At 40.6% G+C, this 11,964-nt stretch overlaps 1 pseudogene; it reads right to left on the bottom strand.

The window, feature by feature from the left end:
- Nucleotides 1-647: 647 nt before the first annotated feature.
- On the bottom strand, nt 648-1,627 carry LOC105104765 (small ribosomal subunit protein eS1-like; annotated as a pseudogene).
- Nucleotides 1,628-11,964: the final 10,337 nt, after the last annotated feature.

The raw sequence follows: 11,964 nt of genomic DNA, 5'->3' as shown, positions 1-11,964 counted from the left end.
GGGTTAATACACCTGGAAGATATTACAATTATAAACATATATGAAAAAAATAAACATATATGCACCTAACAACCCAAAATACATGAAGCAAAAATTGACAAACATAAAAGAAGAAATAAGTCAACAATAATAGCTGGAGACTTCAAAAGCCCCCATTCAATCATGGATAGAACAATTAGGCAGAAGGTCTAACTGGCAGATGATCAACAAGAAAACAGAAGACATGAGCAGCGCTATAAGCCAACTAGACTAAACAAACACCCAAAGAACACATCACTCAACAATAGCAGAATATAAATTCTTAAGTGCACATGAAACACTCTCCAGATTATACCATATGGTAGGCCATAAAACAAACCTCAATCAAGTTAAAAGAATTAAAATAATAAAAAGTATGTTTTCTAATCACAGTAGAAAGATTTTAGAAATCACTAAGTGAAAGGAATTTAAAAAACTCACAAATAAGAGGAAATTAAACAACACACTCCACCGACTTGCTTGAGACCTTTCCTGAGGTGTTTGAGACCCCTCCTTACTATTTGAGAGTCTTTCTGTCAGCCTAAGACAGTTTTTAGCATGTTTGAGAGCCTTCCTTCTTTTTTGTCACAAATAAGACTTTTTATTTGTCACCACCAGAAGTCTGAATTTTAAACGGATTCTTGGACTGGTGGCTCATATCCATCAGCTTGTTCAACTTTAGCACCTGTCTCATCCCCAACAGATCGCCATCTTTTCCAGAACTGCTACCATCACCATGAAGGCCCATGAGTTTTCCCAGTTAAACTTGGGCTTCTTCAGCGTTCTTACTTCTCTAACAAAGACATCATCAAGTGGATAAGTTCATGGGCAAACCTCTTCTATGTCTTTTCCAATGCTACCTAGAATCAGTTTATTGACCACTTCTTTCAAGACACTTGTCTACACCTCTAGGGTCATGATTTCCATCATCTTCTTCTGGATTTGACAGACCTGTTGGTGCTGAGTGTAAGAGCTCTTCCAAATCTAATTGCTGCCTTTTTCAGTAAGATAGATGAAGAAAATAAACTTTAGTAGTCTTGACATTCACATGAACTTCAATCGTGCGCTGCCATTTTTTGATCATGGAGCACATTTTGTCACAGGTAAACTTCATGCCATGGAAGTTAGGCAGTTTTTGCCCTGAATATCCTTCGTAATTAGTTTGAATATTCTAAATGCAAATCCATCATTCTGCAGATCAGCAAGGCTCATTTCGAAAACATGATGCAATTTTGATTCCTTGAGTCCTTGTGACTAGTGTTTTTCCAACATTTCTTATATTGAACATAGCTGGTGCTTTCGCATCATGCCAATCTTTCTTAGAAATTGGATCAACCACTTTCTTCTTGGCTCCCTTTTTGCTGCCTTTCATTAGGTGCTTGTTCCTGCCAGCTGTCAAGGTGCTATTCAGAACCCTCCCTTCCTTTTTGAGACTCTTTCTGATTTCTCCATCCTGACATGTTTTTGATCCTTCTCTACCTATTTGAGATTCTCCCTGACTTGTTTGACCCTCTTCCTGACCTATTTGAGTCCTACCCTTATATATATAAGGACACTGAGGCTTTTCCAGACATCTTTGAGACCCTTTTGGTTTTTTTTGCGACTCCATCTGATGATGTTGAGACCCTTCCTCACTTACTTCTGGGTGCTGAATCCATCCCTGGTACAGTCTAAAGAGGAGGCAAAAAGACCATTAGCCTCAGATTTGTAAGAACCTTTCTTCAAGCATCTAGTCAAGAAATGTGTAGGACCATATATCGGGAAAAATCCATCAATGCTTTTTCCAATCCTCAACTGCAAATGGAAAATAGAGACTTTTTATTGGTCATTTTCCTAGTCCTTTAATCAGAATTTTCTACAATTTTGTTTGTGTCGGTGTTTTTCATTTGAATATAGTTTTAGCTATTGTCTTGGAGAGCCAAAATCGTAATGTCTTTACACAATAGAAAGCAGTGCATTTCTCCTTCATGTAAACATCTGGGCATATGTAGTCCAGGGCTGCTCTCTCAATGTCATGGTGGTTCCCAGGCTCCTCTATCTTACAGAACTACCGTCCCTGGGTCCTTCTGTCTAATGGAACTGCCATGCCTGGGTGGAGCTTTTCCACAATGTCCAAAATGCTCATTAGCAGATCCCTCTTCTAGCCAGCAAGAAGGGGGAAAAAATGGGGGGGTAGCAAACTCTGCCTTTTTAGGGACATGACCCACAAATTGCACATATCAGTTCTCCTCACATATGGTTGGCCAAAATGTAGTCACATGACTGTACCTAGCTACAAAGGAAGCTGGGTAATGTAGTCTCTATTCTGGGAAGCCATTTTACTTTATTAAATTCCCATTTCTATCACTACCAAAAAAATAGACAAAAAGGATACTGAGGAACAATTAGCAGTCTATTTACAGCCTCCCATTTTGAAACTTAGAAATTTTTAATTTGGCTAAAAAAACTATTCCCCTCTCTGACCAGAGAACAGAGTGGAATTTTCCACCCTTTTCTCTTCCTTAACTTGGTAGCCTCCATGGAATAGTTTTAAAGTCTAAGCAATGAAAACCAAGGGGGAAAAAGTTGCTTAAAATTGGAGCGTTTATTTGTAATCAAAAATGACTTGGACTACCACACTGGTACCTGGAGACCAACCTGAATTTTGTAATTGAATGCCTGCGCACGCAGCAAGAGCACAGAACATTTTGAGATGCAGGGTAGTATCAGATCACCATCTGGACCATAAATAATTTATACATTTTAAATACCCGGGAATCACATGGGTCAGGAATAAATAACATACAAAATCTCAGTGAGAAAGACATTCTCCAAATATTGTATCTTGAATCCAATTTAAAGCCTAATGACAGTTCCGAGAATTGGATTAAAATGCAGGAAAGGCTCCCAGTGCTTATGTAAAACTAAATGAACATTATTCTTGATTTTCAAAAATATACAAAAGAACAGCTGATCAAGTTAAGCTGGGATCTTCAGAATCCAGTCATCAAGAAGCCAGCTAGAACTGAACTCCATATTTAATGCCCTGTCTTTACGTAAGACTTCGAGGTAAGACTCTCTTATCAGATCCTGACCAAATAGTGACTTTACATGCTGGACCCTGAGTTTGCGAACTATGGTCAATGCTTTAGCTGTTTTTGCGAGAGCTTGCTGAGGTATCTGATTCCAGTACACTTGAAGAAAGACAGAAGATGGCAGAAAGAGAGTCAGGGGGCTGGTGTTAGCTGGTGGTGAGAGGGTGAGGCAGAGCACTGGGCTGCCCCAGATCCTGTGGGCGGGGCACAGGCAGAGGGTAAGGTCGAGCTGGGCATTGACATGAAGCCATACAGAAGCTCTTCCAGGGTAGAGTCAACTTGCTAAGAGACCAGATCTTAATTGTTCCCAACACTAGAAGAAATGATAATTATCTGACACATGATAGAGGTATTAGCTAATGGCACAATGGCAATCGTACTGCAATATAAATATATCAATCTATATGGTGTACACTTTAAACTGACACAATGTGATATGTCAAATATATCTCAATAAATAAATTATATATATATATATATATAATATAATATATATATAGTTGGTGGGAATATAAACTGATACAACCACTTTGGAAAATAGTTTTACATTATCTACTAAAGTTAAACATATGCCTACCTTATGACCCAGCAATCCCACTCCTGAGTATATACCCAAAAGAAATGAGTGCATATGTCCACCAAAATACACGTACAAGAATATTCATAGCAGCACTATTCATACTAGTCAACATTGGCAACAACCAAAATATCCATCAATAGGAGAATGGATAAATACTTTGGTGGAATAATACACAGCCACAAAAAAGAATGACTAAGACACAATAATACAGATGAATATCAAAGATATTATGATGAATGAAAGAAGCCAGACACAAAAGAGTACATACTGTGTGATTCCATTTATATCAGCTTCAAGAACAAGCAAAACTAATAGCTCCTGATAGAAGTCAAAATAATGATTTCCTCTGGGGGCGGGGGGTGCTATTAACAAACGCAATAAGTGCTCATTGTAAAACACAAACAACACTGCCTGGACCTCTCTTCCTCTGCGTATCTCCAAAGCTAACTCTCTCACCTTGAAGTCTTCGTTCAAATGTCACTGAGTCAGCCTGACCACCTTGTGAGAACTTGCAATCTATACCCCTCAACTCCTGATCCTTTTTATCCTCCTTTTTCACTTTGTCTATTATACCTCTTACGTTCTGAAATACTCAAGTATTTACTGATTATACTTTGTGCTTGCTACCTTGGCCCCTTGCTAGAATGTAAGCTCCACATCCAATGACTGGTTTTTGTGGGGAAAATAAAGACCCAGCCCACTCGCCCCAATTCAGGGCATGACGATAGGCTTATCCCTGCTCCAGAGCTCCCTGGGGGATCCACTGGGGCCTTTGTTACAATCACATCCAAACCCAGCTTTCCCCTCTGCCCAATCAGACCTCTCTCCCGCACCAAAAGTATTGATTTCTAGAGAACTTCCCCGTAAGTTGCCTGCATGTGCATCACAGTCTCAAAAGTCTGTTTCTTGGAGGACCTGAACTGGGACACTGCCGTTCACTGAAACGAAAGACAAAGTAGGGACCAGATACCAGGGAAGAGTCATGAGTTCAGATTTCAACATGTTCCCTTTGAAGCAACTTTGCCATATCTAAGAAATGTCAAGCAGGCAGCGGCATATGTAAGAAAAAGGAGATTTTTCCCTCAAGCTGCTCATGATATAATCAAGAAGATAAGATACGGGTTCCCAAAAAATCCATAACATGAGATTTTATATTACATGAAATTAGAGATAAAGTGCTAGAGGGGTCCAGAGATATCAGGAAAGATCTCCTGGCAATACTGACTTTTTTTAACGTGATCAGTGTTCTTTTTTTTCCCCCCACTATTCTTTTTTTTTGGGGGGGGGAGTATAATTTGATTTATGTATTTATTTATTTATTTATGTAATGGAGGTACTGGGGGTTGAACCCAGGACCTCATGCACGCTAAGCACGTGCTCTACCACTGAGCTCTACCCTCCCCTCGTAACGTGATCAGTGAAGATGGGGGCAGACACAGAACAACAGGAGATAGGCCTGAAGATAAAACACTCAGAGTAAACACAGGGAGCAGTGGGCAGTTCGGTTGGAACGGAGGGTCAAGTACACAAAGGGGCTTAGCGGGACACAAGGTTAGGAAGTATATTAGCCAGGGTTCTCCAGAGAAACAGAACCGATGTGTGTGTATGTATTGAAAGAGATTCATTACAAGGAACTGGCTCACATGATTAAGGAGGCTGGCAAGTCGAAAATTTGCAGGGTGGGCTGGCAGGCTTGGAGACCCACTAGTGCAGGTCTAGCCTGAAGACCATCTACTGTACAGCCAGGAAGACCCATGTTGCAGGTGGAGTCTGAAGGCAGACTACTAGAGAATTCTTTCTTGCTTGAGGGTGGCTGGTCTTTTCACTCTATTCAGGCCTTAGAGTGACTGGATGAGGCCCACCCACATTAGCGGGGGCAATCTGCTTTCCTCAAAGTCCACCAGTTTAAATATTAACCTCATCTACCAACACTCTCACAGAAACACTCAGAATAGTGTTTGACCAAGTTTCTTGGCAACCCATGGACCAGCCAAGTTGACATGTACAATTAACCATCGCAGGAAGATATGGGCAAGGAAAGACTTTGAATGCTTGTGTTTAGGCTGTGAGAACCTCCAGAGGTTTAAAGACCAGGAGATTGGAATGAGAGAGCCTAGAGGCAGAGAGAGAATTTAGAAGACCACTGTGATCATCCCGGCAAGAGGGAAAACAGGATAATGACAGTGAGCCTGGAGGGAGGAAACAGAAGCAAACAACATGGAACTGACAAGATTTGGCAAGTGACCAGTCCTGGGGGATGAGGGAAAGTATGCAGAGAATGACTCTGTAGTTTCAAACCGAGGCACCTAGGAGGATGATGACGCCACTGGGAGAAATGAAAGGATTGGGAGAGAGAAGATACCTGTCTCCCTGAGGGCTTCTCCACTTGAGGTTTGGGACATGTTCAGGTTATCAACTGATGTGTAACAAACCACCCCAAAATGGTGACCTAAAACCAGTACAACATTTTGCTCACAGGTCTGAGGGTAGCTGGACTCACATAAACAGTTCTCACTCCACATAATGATGCATCGTATTAATTTTGTGTTGGTAACAGGAAATTAATTATTCACATCAGAGTTATTAAATGGATGAGGAAAGCAAACATTTCTGCACATTATTTACTGAAATTTTTTAACTGAGTACCATTTTTATCTACTGACACTGATTAATTCTAGATCCTACTTCATTGCCCTAAAGAAAATAATCTACTGTGTGCACCTCTCCTGTGTTCTGAGTTAGAAAGTGTTCTGAGTTAGAAAATGGAATGTCTAACATGCTTGAAAAGTTACAGCTTGGTTGAATTAACAATCTTTTAAATTAATTTTAGATTTCCCTTTGATTATAGGCTTGCTGGATTTTATTAAATATTCTAGATCCAGTTGAAAGTTTTAGAACTTTATAGAGGCATAATTTACTACCATATAATTCACCCTATTTTGAAATCTGCAATTCACTGATTTGTAGTAAATGTATTGAGTTGTGTACCGATCACCACAAGACAATTTTAGAACATCCCAGTCATCCTAGTCCCAGGCAACCACTGTCCCTACAGATTTTCCTTTTCTGGGCTTTTCATATAAACAGAATTATACAATATGTGTCCTTATGAGTCTGGCTTCTTTCACTGAGCATGATGTTTCCAGGCACATGCATGCGGTGGCATGCATCAATACTTCAATATTTTAATAATAAAATAATATTCCACTGTATTTTATTTATCTATTCATCAGTGGGTGGATATTTGGGTTGTTTCCATCTTTTGGCTATTTATGAATAATGCTGCCGTAAATATCTACATGCAAGTCTTTGTGTGGACACAAACTTTCACCTTTCTTGTGTGAAGAGAGTGGAGTGGCTGGGTCACGTGGTAAATTTACATTTAATTTTTTAAGAGACTCCCAAACTATTTTCCAAAGTTACTGTAACATTTTTTTCTTATCTACTAGCAGTAGGGTTCCCATTTCTCCACATTCTTGCCAGCATTTGTTCCTGTCTGTCATTTTGATTCTCGCCAGCCTAGTGGGCATGAAATGGTATCTCACTGTGGTTTTGACTCGCATTCCCTCCTAACAAGGATGTTAAGCATCCTTTCCTGTGCCTATTAGCCATTTGTACATTGTCTTTGATGAAGTGTCTTCTCGAATTCTTTGCTCATTTTTAATTGGGTCGTTTGTTTAAAATTGAGTTGTAGGGGAAGGGGATAGCTCAGTTGTAGCGTGCACGTTTAGCATGCATGAGGTCATGGGTTTGATCCCCAGTTAAATAAAAATAATAATAATGATGATAATAAAATAAATATTACCTCCCCTCCCCCCCCCCAAAAAACAAAAAAATTAAATTGATTGGAAGAAAATAAAAATAAAACATTTTTATGTTTGTTTTTTGTTTTGGTGGGGAGGAGGTAATTAGGTATTTATTTATTTTTAATGGAGGTACTGGGGCTTGAACCTAGGACCTCATGCATGCTAAGCATGCACGCTACCACTGAGCTATACCCTCCCCACCCTAAAACATTTTTAAAAATTGAGTTGTAAGAGTTTTTTATTCCAGGTTGAAATTTAATGTAATCAATATAACCCTTCTGGAATACAGTATGGTATTATGTTTCAAATGCCCTAGAATTTTATTTATTTGTTTGTTTTTGCTTCTCTCTCCAAGCGGCCATCATGGCAGATACTGTGATTCACTACCCAGATCTTCCTTCTTGCTGTCCGTCCAACTCCAAGAGTATGGTTAGCAGACAGCCTTTATATGTCAGTGCTCTAGGGTCTGCTTCAGCTACAGATAATGATGATATCCAGGTGCATCCATGTTGCTGCAAATTGCATTATTTTATTCTTTTTATGGCTGAGTAGTATTCCATTGTGTATGTATGTGTGTGTATACACACACACACACACACACACACACACACCACACTTTCTTTATCCAGTCATCTATCGATGGACATTTAGGTTGTTCCCATGTCTTGGCTATCATAAATAGTGCTACTATGAACATTGAGGTGCAGGTGTCTTTTTGAATTATAGTTTTTTCCGGGTATATGCCCAGGAGTGGGAGTGCTGGATCATATGGTAAGTCTATTTTCAGTTTTTCAAGGAACCTCCATACTGTCCTCCATAGTGGCTGCAACAATTTACATCCCCAACAGTGTACAAGGGTTCCTTTTTCTCCACACCCTCTCCAGCATTTATTATTTGTAGACTTTTAAACAATGGCCATCCTGCCTGGTGTGAGGTGATACCTCATTGTAGTTTTGATTTACATTGTTCTAATACTTAGCAGTATTGAGCATCTTTTCATGTGCCTGTTGGATGTCTTCTTTGGAGAGAGATCTATTTAGGTCTTCTGCCATTGTGATTTTGATAGGGATTGCACTGAAGCTACAGACTGCTTTGGGTAGCATGGACATTTTAACAATATTAATTCTGCCAATCCATGAGCACAGAGTATCTTTCCATTTATTTGTGTCTTATTCTATTTCTTTCAACAAAATCTTACAGATTTCAGTGTACAGATCTTTCAGCTCCTTGGTTAAATTTATTCCTAAGTATTTTATTGTTTTTGATGCTATTGTGAATGGGATTGTCTCATTTCTTTTTCAGATGTTTTGTAGTTAGTATATAAAAACGCAACTGTTTTCTGTGTGTTGATTTTGTATCCTGCAACTTTTCTGAATGTGTTGATTAGTTCCAGCAGCTTTTATGTGGAGTCTTTTGGATTTTCTATATATAAGATTATATCATCTGAACACAAAGACAATTTTACTTCTTTTCGGTTTTGGATGCCTTTATCTCTTCTGCTTGCCTAATTACCAAGAGTACTTATTAATAAACATCCAACACACTAAACTCCATCTCAGAATCAGCTTCCTGGAGAGCCCAACCTCCAACAGGCAGCTTTCATTTTAACTCCTCAGAGACTGGTGTACAGGCACACTCATGCACACATCCTATCACTCGATTGGCCCAGAGATGAGCACCTGACCCAAGGTGGATAGATCAGAGCCTTTCTCTTGGGGGTAGTGAACTTGGGACTCTGAGAAACTAAATTGCTGCCCCTCTCTGGTATAAACCTGGAAAATAGGAGGGCAGGAAAGAGTAACACAGTGTGTCCGGTTGCTCGCTCCTTGCATGTCTCCAAGGGAACCTAGAACCACGATCAAGCGTTGCCTAGCACCTGGGAACGTAGCCCTGGGAAGGTTTTCTTTCATGTTCATGATTGATGATTTTGTTGTGTATACCTGGAGCAATGGACCGTGTTGTACCAGCTTGTCAGGACTGCCTCGCACAAACATCAAGATTGATGATGTGCACCTAAAGCGAACCAGCTGTCCAGCTGGGCGCTGAGAGGGATGGACGGAATGGGAATGCCCCTCTCTGAGCCATGCCGTCTACCAGCAGGATGACCGTGCCTCTGTCTTCTCCACAGTCCACAGTGGAGCCAGCAAGTCTCCCGCAGCCTTTTGACCTTAGATCCAGAGCAGAGAATAATAAGGGGCAACCTGGAAATTAATATCTCTGTCTTGGTAATCATTTTGTCTCCTAGAACAGATCTACCGCAAGAGCTCAGAACACATCCAACTGTCCCAGAAACATCTCGGTTACACGTGTCTGTAGTATCCACAGATGAATTCTGAACCTAGAAACTCTTTGACTCTCTTTGCAGATAACTAATGTATATTCAAGAACGACAGAAATGGAACTCACGAATAGCCAAGTCATAGATTGGTGAATTCTTTAAATAGTTATTGCTTTCTCTAATCATTAAATTAATATTCACTGTAAAAAAAATTTAGGAAATACAGAAAAGTACAAAGGTGGGGAAAAAAGTCACCCATAATTCCACCACTCAGGGACCACCATTCCAGATATATTGGTTAATATGGTTCTGACGTTTCTCCTTGTGCACATACTACCTCTACAAACTGGAATCCCACTAAGCATCCTGTTTTGAAACCTGCTTCTCTCATTCAACAAATATGTGCCCTTGTCATCATTTCTAATGGCTGCATTAAAAAGCAGCATTATTAACCTACTTAATCACTCCCTCACTGTCAGACATCCAAGCTGCCTCCCGATAGTCTAAAATATGCTGCTAAGGACATGCCCGTGCATATATCTTTACACGCTTTTCAGTTAGTTTTTGTTACCCAGGTGACCCCAGGTCCTCCAGCTGGCACAGTTCATCTTTTCCTTTAATTACCTAAATACAATGCTAATGATCCCAATCCACAAAGGACCAAGGGAAGTCCAGCACCTTCCCCAAGGTCCCCAAGGGGCCTCAGCAGGGTCCCGTTTCTCCTGATCACCTCTCACTCTGTTTTCCTGTTTATCCCTTCAAGCATTTTACCTCTTGGGCAGCTGTCCCCTTTCAACAGGACTGTCCCTCTTCCTTCATCTGCCCAAAGTGTCACTAATGCATGGCAGCCACATGTGGTTGACTTTTACTGAGGGTTTGGAGAAAATGAATACCAATCACAACACAGAAGGAAATAACATCACATTTACACCAGATAGTACTGTCCCTAGAAAGTTTCTGGCTATTCCCCACCACGTGGGGACTTCTCCGTGCTGATGTTCCTTCATGGACCCTGAGGTCCTGCCGTGTTCCTGGGACCTTCAGCTGTCTCCACTGACTTAACGTCCTCTCACTTTTTCTCTGTACTTAAACTCCTCACCTCCTCACTCCAGTGGCCCTGAAAATCCCAGATGCTTCTGACTTTATCATTTAATTCATCCCACACCCCAAGCCACCACTTCAAGACATTTCTTTCATATGGCTTCCAGGACACTACATTCTCCTAGTCTTCTTTCTTCCTCACTGGCCACTCCCTCAGTCTTTTAACTGGTTCATTTGCCTCTTCCTGACTTCTAAACCTTGAGGTACCCCAGGACCAGACTTTAGACCTCTTTTCTGTCTTCATTCACTCCTGGGTGATTTCATCCAGTCTAATGGCTTTAGGGACCCCTATACACTAATGACTCTCAGATTTACATCTTCTTATTTTATTTTATTATTTTTTTAATGGAAGTACCATCAGTTACAATGTGTCAATTTCCAGTGTACAGCACAACGTCCCAGTCATGTGTATACATACAAATATTTGTTTTCATTTTTTTTTTTCACTAAAGGTTAGAGTTATGTCTTCTGCCCTGACCTCCAGACTCACGTGCCCAATTGCCTACCCTGCGTCCTCACTTGGATGCTTAATATGCATCTCAAGCTTAATGTTTCCAAAACTAAATTTTGCATTACTCCCAAACTCGTTCCTCACCTAGTAGTCCCCATCTCAGGAAATGGCAGCTCCATTTATCCACTTGCTTGGACCAAAACTTTGGAGTCGTCCTTGACCCTTGTCTTTCTATCCACACCTCACATTTGACCTGGTAGCAAATCCTGTCCTCTCCAACTTCACCTACTGCTCACTGCAGTACAACTACACTGGTCCACCTGTTGTCCCTTGACCACAGAAACTCTTTCTCATCTTGGGAACTGTACACTCACTTTTCCCCCTCCTGAAATGTTCTTCCCCAGGTATCAGCATGGTTTCCTCCATTCATTCATGTTGCTGAGCAATGAGCATGTCATGAGCAAATGGCACCACCTCAAAGATACCTTCCTTGACCACCCTATCTCAAAATTGCACCCACCTCATTCTCTAGTCCTTGACACTGCTTTATTTTCCCTCATGGTACTTAACCTGACATTCTATTACATTGTTCATTTTTGAATTGCCTCTATACTCCAGGAGGGCAGGAATGTGGTCTGTTTTGTTTATTGCTGTCT

The sequence above is a fragment of the Camelus dromedarius genome, chromosome X (genome assembly GCF_036321535.1).
Source record: "Camelus dromedarius isolate mCamDro1 chromosome X, mCamDro1.pat, whole genome shotgun sequence".
Classification (NCBI taxonomy): Eukaryota; Metazoa; Chordata; class Mammalia; order Artiodactyla; family Camelidae; genus Camelus; species Camelus dromedarius.
This window is presented reverse-complemented; position numbering and strand designations above follow the sequence as displayed.